At 47.4% G+C, this 10,259-nt stretch overlaps 1 long non-coding RNA gene across 1 annotated transcript in view; it reads left to right on the forward strand.

Annotated features, from left to right (window-relative positions):
* The window catches only part of LOC148685139 (uncharacterized), a 40,477-nt gene extending 31,823 nt beyond the window's left edge, over positions 1 to 8,654 (forward strand). Inside the window, exons 2-3 of the long non-coding RNA XR_015951146.1 lie at positions 4,440 to 4,589; positions 6,053 to 8,654. This is a non-coding gene — a long non-coding RNA (uncharacterized LOC148685139). The remainder of the gene's footprint in view (positions 1 to 4,439; positions 4,590 to 6,052) is intronic.
* Positions 8,655 to 10,259: the final 1,605 nt, after the last annotated feature.

Raw genomic sequence — 10,259 nt, forward strand, 5'->3', positions numbered from 1 at the left:
GAACCAGCTGCCTTCAGCCTTCTTAAGCAGAGCTTCCAGCAGCAGTCAGATGCTGGCAACAATGCTTGTCATTCCTGGCCCCATCTTGCTGCTTCCTGCTTGTCTTGACCCTTGACTCCATGATCATCAGATTCCCTGACCCCAGGACTGTCTGACCATGCGGATTGCTGTCCGTCCAACTCTAGGACTGGACCTAACTTCGGACGCTGACTCTGTCTCTAGGCAAGTACACCTGAGGTGCAGGCAGAGGGCATGGTGGCCCTGGGTGGGGAGAAAGGGCAAGCAGAGCCTTACGTACAAGGAGCCTTATTTTTTCTTTTCTTTACGTGCATACGTGTCTAATCTTTCCCCTTCCTAAAACTTATGTATTGGTTTGTTTGTTTTTTTCTTTTTGTAAATCTACCAAAGAATAAAATACAGTCATACCTTGGAAGTCAAACAGAATCCATTTTCTGGAAGTCCGTTCAACTTCCAAAATGTTCGGAAACCAAAGTGCAGCTTCTGATTAGCTGCAGGAAGCTCCAGCAGCCAATCGGAAGCTGCGGAAGCCCCATAGGATGTTCGGTTTCCAAAAATAGTTTACAAACTGGAACAGTCACTCAGTGGCGGAGCTTCATGCTCCAGCACCGGGGGGGGGGCGGAGAGCAGGCGGGGGGCTGGGCTGGTGTGTGTCCTGGGGGCCTAGCACGCTGCCTGCGGGGGTGTGGTGCCCAGCGTGGGCGGGGGGCAGCCGCAATGACACCCCACCGGGATCGTGCTGCCAGGGGCAGTGCGCTCCCCCCGCACTCTTCTTCCTCCGCCAGTGCAGTCACTTCTGGGTTTGTGGCATTCGGGACTAAAACGTTTGAGAATTAAGCTGTTCGAAAACCAAGGCACGACTGTATAATAAAATTGGGATTAAGGGGGTTTTCTCAGGATGGTGGAGGGTGTGTGTGTTGTGTCCTGTTGGTGTCCTTCTTCTGATAGGAAATGCTCTTGCTGGGGGGGGGGCAAAATGGGAGGTTGAGGGGGGTTAGTTGTGTGGTGGAGTGAGGAATGCCCCTGTTTTCATCTGAGGAATGTTGGAGGGTATGGGAGAGAATGGGGCAAGGGTGATAAGGAGTAGGGCCTGGGGAGAGTGACAAGAGCTCAGGTGGAGGGCTCCATTTGGCCCCTGAGTCTAAGGTTCCCCACCTCTGCCCTAAAAGCAGGCCTTAATTCTAGCCAAGTTCTATTAAACAAGCCTCAGTCTCAAGCTGATTCTTTCACAAGTCTAGATCCCGTCTGCATTGCACCACAGTGACTTTCCTATGCATGGATTGCAGTAGACTTGTCAATGGAAAAGGACAAAAAATAAATAAGTTAACCTGGCCTGCTCCTGTGCCTTTGATTGCATCTCAATCTGAGGAAATCAGCAGGTGGAGCTTTCAGAGCATGGAAACAAACATTATCACTTGCTCAGGTTTGCAGATGAAACTGCTGTGAAAATCACAAAAATTAGAGGCTGGTTCCCCTATACAGTTTTGTCGTGTACAGGAAACAAATTTAGAGCATGAATACTAGGTTTTCACCACACAGAGATTTTTTTAAAGCAAAACAACAACATCAAACAAACAAAAACCACTAAAAGCTCCAGTTTTCAGCATGGTTCCGTTTTCTTTTATGCTCTCATCTGGCACAAAGAACAAACAGGCGCTTATTAAAACAAGACGGACGCTCAGTAAATTGGCAGGCAGACGCCGCAGAACATATGAGCAAACACTAGAGGGCAGCAGCTGTTTACACAACAAAACCAGCACACTGTAGGCAGGCTGCGTCGAGTGAGTTGTAGCCGTCTCAGATTATTAAACAAACTAGTGATGGATTGGTATGGGGTTGATACATATATAATCACAGGCTTCCCTGGTGTATTACTCTGTTTACATGAATGGGCTGTGGACCTACCTGCCCTTTTGGGTGCAGGACAGTGAAGCTGTAATTGAATTGCCTCAGTTATATTGAGAAATTACCTGAATCAGGGACAAATGAGATGTGAAATCAAGAGTTCTGTGACCAAATTTCCCATGCTTTTAAGAAAACGATAGAAGCAGCTACAGGGACATGGGCAGAATTGGATTGGGGCCATGGAACTGATCGAGGGGAAATTCACCTTTGGATAGATCACCTGGCAGTTTCAAGGGTGGCGTCACATGCTGGTGACATGAATCCTTGTTTGTTTTTCACCTGAGCTAGGAGAAGCCATTTTGCTTCCAGTTCATGAGCTGAGTGTCATACATATTTGTAATGTGTGGGAGATCTGGTTATTTGACCTATATTTCCTAAGTGGCAATTTTAAGAGCAGGAGGCAAGGCCATGTCCCACTGATGAAAGCTAAGTATTGGCTTGTATTCCATTTGATTGAGGCTTCATGTTCTATAGGAAAAACACATGGTGTCACATGCTGGTCATTTCCTTTCTCCTTTCTCAACACTGACCAATACGTGGAATTCCTTGGGAGGCAAATGAAATGCTTCACTCGTCACAGTATGTGCTCAAAACGTCCCAAGATTTTATTCTCTGGGGCCTCCTTTGCCTCTGGAGAAAACTCTTGCAATGCAGTGGTGGGGAGAGGAAGACACTCCTATACTAATAGCTTTGGTTCTTGAACCGCTCACTCTTTGTCAGAGAAATTAAGCAAGCAAGTCAAAATCCCTTTCCTTCCCCTCAGCCGAGAAAACGACTGTGACATTTTCCATGGAAAAAAGCCTCAGCGGTTGCCAAGGGGTGCTGTCTTCTGCTGAATTCCTTTGGGATCATCAGCAGCTGTGGGCTATGACTGAGGGAACTTTAGGCCGGCCTTCGCCAATGTAAACATGAACCATAAGGGCCGAATGGGCAAAGCAGATCCCATGCAGTTCTGGTAAATTGTATGAATTGGCAGTCAGGGCAACGCATATATGCCTCTGTTTAAAACAAAGATACATGCCCAGCAACACTTTGAAAACACTCCTGGAGGCCTAGTGCCTTAAGGGGACACACACACCCTTGTTGCACTTTCAAAGCCCTGCCCCTTGCATTGCTCACATCATGGAGGGCATCATCATTCAGGGTTTGTAGGTTCAAGCCTCGCAACGGGCAAAAGATTCCTGCATTGCAGGGGGTTGGACTAGATAATCCTCGTGGTCCCTTCCAGCTCTACAATTCTACGATTTTATAAAGTGTTTTGGGGGGGTGAGAAACCTTTTTTGAACCCTAGGGCCACATTTCCTCAAGGGTAACCTTCAGGGGGCCATATGCCAGTAGCTGCTGGTAAGGGATGGGACAAAAATTCGTTTCAGTACACCCTTAAAACCCAGGGGTCAGCAAACCTTTTCCAGCAGGGGGGCTGGACTATATTTTTTGGGGGGTGGGGGAATGATGCAAGAGCACCACAAGCCCTGGTGGCTGCTTACCTGTGTCTTGCGAGTGGCAGGGGCTGGTGGCAGCAGGATGATGAGTGGCGGGCGAAAGGGCTCCTGAGAGGGGCTGCTTAAAATGGCCACTTGAACGCTGCTGGCATCAACAAAGCCCAGCCCTCTTCCTCCTCTAGGCAGGGAGAGGGAGAGGGAAAGAATGCGTGTGCTGGCGATTCATGTGGCGATCCGCGGGCCAGATCCAGAAGGCAATTGGGCCTGATCCGGCCCGCAGGCCTTAGTTTGCCAATCCTTGTTTAAAGCCAAAATCTGTCAAATTCACACTTTCTGAAACAATGTGAGAACCCAAACACAACCATCCTTTGAAATTTGCCTTTACCATTATCCAGCCAGGTGGCCACCTGAAACCTTGGAGAGCAGCTGCCAGTCAGTGTAGACAGAACTGAGTTAGAGGGACCAGTGTCCTGCTTTGGTAGAAGGCAGCTTCCTATGTTAGTTCCAAAGCTGCCCGCAATGCTGCCTCTTGGTATGGTTTGAAGAGCCCCTGGTCAGAAAGAGAAGCTGGTCTGCAAATCTTGTTAGATCATCACCTCCTGGTATGTCCTACTCTGCCTTTCCCTAGCCGTGCTTGATGGGAGAATAAACGGGAAAGGGTTGTGTGACGTTGGCAGCTTGAACCAGACAGGTGTCTTCCCTATGGTGCAACTGAGATGGCCACTGCAAAATGCTTTGAGCTGAAAAGGTCTATTGTTGGGATGCCTTATTGAGGTCCTCTTCTACCACCCATCCAGCAGGAATAGCCACCTACTGTTATTTGTGCAAAGTGAAGCAACAATGCTCTAGTAGCAGGTTCAGAGAATATAGAAAGGAGTAAGAGAGACAGTAAGGTGTAACGTGGGCCCAAGAAAAGTAGTCTAGCCTAGCCTTGCATTTTGCACCAGCTGCAGATTCCAGAATAGACTCAGCACCCCATATGGGATGTTGGAAGGAAGCATCCACAGATTTGGGAGATGGAGGAAGCTTGTTTATGGCTAGTTGTTCCTCTTCTTCATCCTAGGAAACCTCTAGGAAACCTCTGCAAGGGAGGAGGAATCATCTCAGCGGATGCTTTCCAAGGCCTCATTCCAGCTCAGGCCTGGATTCAATGGCAAACAGCACAATCCTACGCATGCCTAAACAGACGTACGACTCATTGAGTTCAATGGAGCCGACTCTCAGGTATGTGTGTGTAGGATTGCAGCCTTAACCCACACACCAGGGACAAATGATCACTGTGATGGGGATGCCTGAAAATGTATTCCCCCCCCCCCCCCTAGAAGCCTGTGTGCTTGTATGTGTTGCGGGCAAGCAGGCATTTTCATTGGGAAATGCCATGGGTTAAATAGTTCAACGACCCCGTGCCTTTGTCCCACAACTGTTCCAGGCCAGAGATTTGCAATCAGCGTGATAGGGATAGGGGAGGCTGTGAATCGAAAGAAGGAATTTTGTTCTCACATTCCTTGGAGATCACTGAGTACAGGACAACTTGCGGTATTTTCTTCAGTGTAAGTCAGGCTGCAAAGTTTTCTTTGGATTGCCTACCCCCGTTACAGCTTCTGCACTTGTTCCAGTGTGATGTGCCATGGAAAACAGTGCTTGTTTTATTCATCTATAAAAGCAGAAATGGTGCTCACAACCTGTGGGCATGGATGTAACCAGGCCTTTTGTCAGGAGGGGGCAGAACCTCAGTTAGCTATGTCTTTTTATTGATTTGTATTGATTTGGGAGGGGCAGCTTCCCCTTCCTGCCCCCCTGGCTATGCCCATGGATATGGGCAGGGGAGGGGATGTTCTGATAGCACATCTGTTGATGTTCCTTGAATCCTGCTGCCGATTTGGCATTCAGGCTGGAAATGACAGAGAGCTGCTGAAGTACAACGTGTTGTGAGCGAGGAAGTTTTCTGGCTGGCACGAAGATGTCCGCTGGGGGATCCTGTGTTGGCTGTTCCTTGTGCAAATAAACACTTTGCACTTTTCTCCCAGCCGTGCCGGTCTCTTTGTTGAGAGGCCAGGCACGTAATCTAGAAAGCGGCAAGGGTCGAGTCAATCCCTTTGTGAGTTGCAGATCTATATTTGCGGCCCATCTGTAGGGGCTGGCAGAACAATAATCAAATCAAATAAGAGGCCAGAATGTACGGAGGCTGCTGGCATTTCCGGCTGGTTTTAAGAGAAGAATGAAATCGATCCTGCCACAAGGCAGGAGGGGGGGGGGGAAGGACCCGGTGACCCATTTGAGGTTCCTTCCAACTCAGAAGGAGCTGCTGTTTTTACTCCATTTCAGCATATGATATAAATTACTGCAGATGTTTGCTTAATCCATCAGGCTGTAAGGACGTCGCACTCTTTGCCTCCCTTCCAATAGTTTTTTGCAGTAAACAAAAGACGTTTGCTTATTTCAGACGATCGAAATGGGAGGAAAAGAAATGCTGCCTCCTCCGCTTGAACTTCGAGACACGGGGGAAAGAAAAAGAGGGAGGCCCTCATTCATAAAATTAGAATTGCAAACGGTTCAGCTGGGCATTCTTCAGGAGGGCGGAGAATGGAATATTTCATTCCATCCATTTGGCCTGCGACTGTGATAGCGCCAAAGAAGCAAGGGAGGTACCCACTGATATATTTCCCCATCCCTTTATCCACTTGCAGTGATTCCAAAAGAGAGGGGCGGATGAGATGCCTTGCTTATGGAAGATGTATCAGAACCTGCCTCTAGAAAAAGGATCATGTCATGGGATCAACAACTGTATTCTCAACTCCTGGAGCATATTCAAATGTTAGCCACATATAGAGCTGTAATACTGAGCCAAGAATGTGGAGAGTTTTCTAAGCAAAAGCAGGTATACTCTGAGACAATCCCATGGACACAGCCCACCAAGAATGTCCTGATCCTGCACTCATAAACTTGTTGAGGACCATAGGTGCCAACTCCCAGATTGAAAAATCCGGGATCGGCACCGGAAGTCGCGCTGCGGCCATTTTGGAACTGGGCAGAGCAGCACCGGAAGTTGCTGCTCTGCCCTTTACCAAAATGGCCGCAGCGCCGGAAGTTGCACTGCGGTCATTTTGGAACTGGGCAGAGCAGCACCAGAAGTCGCTTCTGGGCATGCTCTGCCCATTTCCAAAATGGCCGCAGCGCCAGAAATCACTTCTGCGCATGTCCAGAGACTCCAGACATGCACAGAAGGAGCCTCCTCGGGCCGGTAAGAATCCGGGGGATTTACGGTTGTTTTTTTTAAAAAAAATCCGGGCTGCCAGCAGGAAACGGCTGGAAAAATGGTGGTTTCCCGGGGAATACGGGAGACTTGGCAGCTATGTTGAGGACACAAGCTGTAGCACATGCAAGTACATGACAGGCAGTGAAAGAGGTTTTACTCATTGCTGCATCTTCATGCTTGGAAAAAGGTTCACTTCTGTCCCATTATGAAACTATTAAAGCGGTTTTGGGGGGCCCTGCTTTCCTCTCCAGTTGTTGTTGGTGAACTCCAACACCCACCGGCCCCAGCCAGCATCGACAATGGTCAGGGATGATGGGTGTTGTAGTTGGATATTTGAGTAGAGGCCTTGACATGTTTTCTCTGAAGTCTGTGTCTGAAGTCTACTGCCCAAAGGGGTCACCATAGCCACTTTCCCCCAAATGTAGCCTCTGCTGAAGATGCCTTGTATCATGTGGAAACAATGTGGGAAGGAAATCTAATCTGTGCTATATCCTGCACAGTAGTTGGTAAGCCATATTGAAGCCAGTTAAAGTTATCTCTGAATAAATAGGATTGGGTTGCTGGTGCATACATAACTAAACAAGAGTTCTGACTTGTCCACTAAGGACAAGATGTTCTCTGAATTTTTTGATTTCATTTAAAAACAACAACAACATACCTGTAGTTTCTGAACTTCACACGGAAAAAATGATGCAGATCAATGGGATCATCCTTTGATGTGTGCTCTGGAGCAGGTTGTACAGATGAAGTTTATCTGTACAAAGCTTCAACTGAAACTCTTCAACTGGATAGTATGAGGACCCAACATAATATTGCCATTCTTGTTTGCCTAAGATGATGAACAAACAAAACGAGAAGAAGAGAGAAATGAACAGGGGTATGTGTGCAGACAAAACCTTCCTTTTGCTGTCCTTGGCCTCCCCCTGTCCATTTGAACCAGTTGTTCCCAAGGGGCACTGCCTTGAAAAGTTCTCCGAACATAATTTTCACATGGAGTCTATGTTCCCAATGGGCAAATATTGATTTAGCTGGCCACAGCATCTGAGCCAATTTCTTGAAGCATGTATAGCTTTTAACTACAAATGCTAGCAAAGCAGCTTTTTAGGGGTTTTGGAAATAATATCAGGGCAATAAAAGAACCTATTCTGGGCTTCAGAGTGCCCGGTAGCTGAGCTGCACTCATTTTAGGGATGTTGCAAAAACCAAGCTCACTACAGGGAGTTGTAACTTTCAGTGTAGCTCTTTATGTGTAGTTGTCACATATATACCCCTACTGGGACTCGGCTAGACTGGTAAAGAAAAAGCGATTTGTATGCGTTGTATGTGTGATATAACATTGCGCCCCCCAGATGGCGATGTGGAGTCCCGTTTCTCTCTACCTGTTTTCCCTGTTTAAATTTGCAATGCTTTAAACTGAAACGCTTCTTCGTTGTGTCTAGATCCAGCCTCTGTTTCATATGCTGGGAGGTATTTTTCTATTGTATTTCACAGCCGTATGCGGATGTCTAAGTTGTGCATGGCTATTGTTTTGCCTGTTCACATTTAAAGCAAACAACGAAATGATACCACCTGAAACTGAAGGCAACTCTTCCAGAGCAAAATAGTGAGTGAACACAGATGGGACAGGTAGAGGCCTGTTTGGAAGCAATTCTACTGTGCTCGGTGCCAATGTACCTTTTCCTCTTTCATAGCAAGTCCTGAGAGATTCTTTTCTGCACACTTTGGACTAATAAACGGACTGGAACATAGTTATTCTCCTGTTTCCACCCTTCTCTGAATTTTGCAGTGCAGATTTCTGGTCACAAAATGTGCCAAATGCACATATAGGGTCTATTTTAGGTTAGAATGTTCCCCAAATGGACATTTTAGGGTGATTTTTGTTCCGCTTTTGTTGCACTAAAGGTCCAAAGATGATTGGTGAATGTGGTATGTTTGGGGAAGCGTCACAGAACAAACCAAAGCAGAATAAATCCACCATTAACGTGTTGTCATTAACATTGCTCAATACACTTGCAGTAAAATGGCTGTCTGGAGGTGCCCTGTGACTCATGTTTTAGTAATACATCTGTCTCCACCCATAGACATGGAGGTTGAAGGAAGCCGAATGGAAATCTTGTGGACTCGGGTGCCTAAAAAAAAACCCCACTTTGCATTATTGTACAGAAAGGTAGATTGTTCTGCCAACATACTCCCCATAAAGAAAAAACAGAGTGGACTTTAATTTACTTCATGTTGCTTGTTCATCTCTTTTGCCCCTGTCCGGCAACTGAAACTAGCAATTATATTTGCTGCTACTAAACAGGCCAAGTCTGTATATGGTACTATTCATGGCTAATGCCCAAGGGGCTCCCCAAACAACCAACATATTCTGGAGTTCTGCTCTGCTATATATCTGTCCTTGAATCTGAAGCAAAATCAACTTTGGCTGGGAGAGCTGGTGAGCAGAGAGTGGCCTTATTTTCACTTTATAAGCTAAAAATGGAACACACCATGATGTAGGGCAGAGTACAGGGAACTAGTCTCGGGGGGCCGCAACCCCTGCCAAAATGCAGGAGACACTCTTGTCTGATTCACAGAGTTCAGAGTCAGAACAGCAGCCTCCTGGAATGGCAACATCCCCTAGGTTTATTGTAGATTGATTTATATAGCCCATCATTTCCTATGGGGTATGGATGGATTTCAGTGATGGTCAGTGAATAAAATACTAATGTGAGCTTCTGGGTGAGTCTCTGCGTAATGCAGTGAGATCTTGAAGGGGGCTTTCAGCTGTCAGGTCCACTGTTCTGCCTGTCAACCTTCAGTCAGCTGACATTAAAGCCCCATCCTACGACACTGGTTCCTTCAAAGCAGAGGTAGGGAAGTAGATCGAAAAGATGGGCTGGATCTGCCCCTGCATCTGGCTAGATTGGCATGTGGACAGTCACCCACCAGTCAGCAGAAGGCCATCAGTTGACCTATTCCCCCCTTCATGTGTTTTGAAATAATATCTGACATCATATACTTAGGTGGGGGTGATTTGGCCAAGGCAGCTTAATGGGGAGGCCTGGTTGACCCAGTTAAGTCTGGGGGCCAGACTTGTCCCACTACTGTCTGTCTCGAGAGACAATGGAGCTTCCCTCCAGCATTGAAGTTAAACAGCTGCATTAGCAACACTGGAGTGACCTCCCTGGGGCACAACAGTGTGTATGGAGGTTCTGGGCTGCCCAGACAACAAGACCCCCATCTCGGCCTCGCTGATGTGCTCCAAAGGAAAGCAGAGCAATATGTTTGGCACCAGCTTGGGGTGCAGGAGTTGCCAGAAGGAGGCGTACAAGCCACCATCCAACCGTCTTAGGGACCCCACTCCGGATTTGTGTAGGGCAGGCTTCCTCAACCTCGGCCCTCCAGATGTTTTGGCCTACAACTCCCATGACCCCTAGCTAACAGGACCAGTGGCCAGGGATGATGGGAATTGTAGTCTAAAACATCTGGAGGGCTGAAGGTTGGGGGTGCCTGCCTTAGCCTTTTCTTCTCCCGAAGATATCCTGCAAGGCAGCGAAAGTCTAGGATCAGAGTTTTCCTTCTAGATGGGCTTCCTTCCCAGGTTGGCGAAGCCCCATCTGGCTCTTGGAGCCCCTTATGCTGAACGTATAACATAA

This window comes from Zootoca vivipara, chromosome 7 (assembly GCF_965207765.1).
Source record: "Zootoca vivipara chromosome 7, rZooViv2.hap1.1, whole genome shotgun sequence".
Taxonomy (NCBI): Eukaryota; Metazoa; Chordata; class Lepidosauria; order Squamata; family Lacertidae; genus Zootoca; species Zootoca vivipara.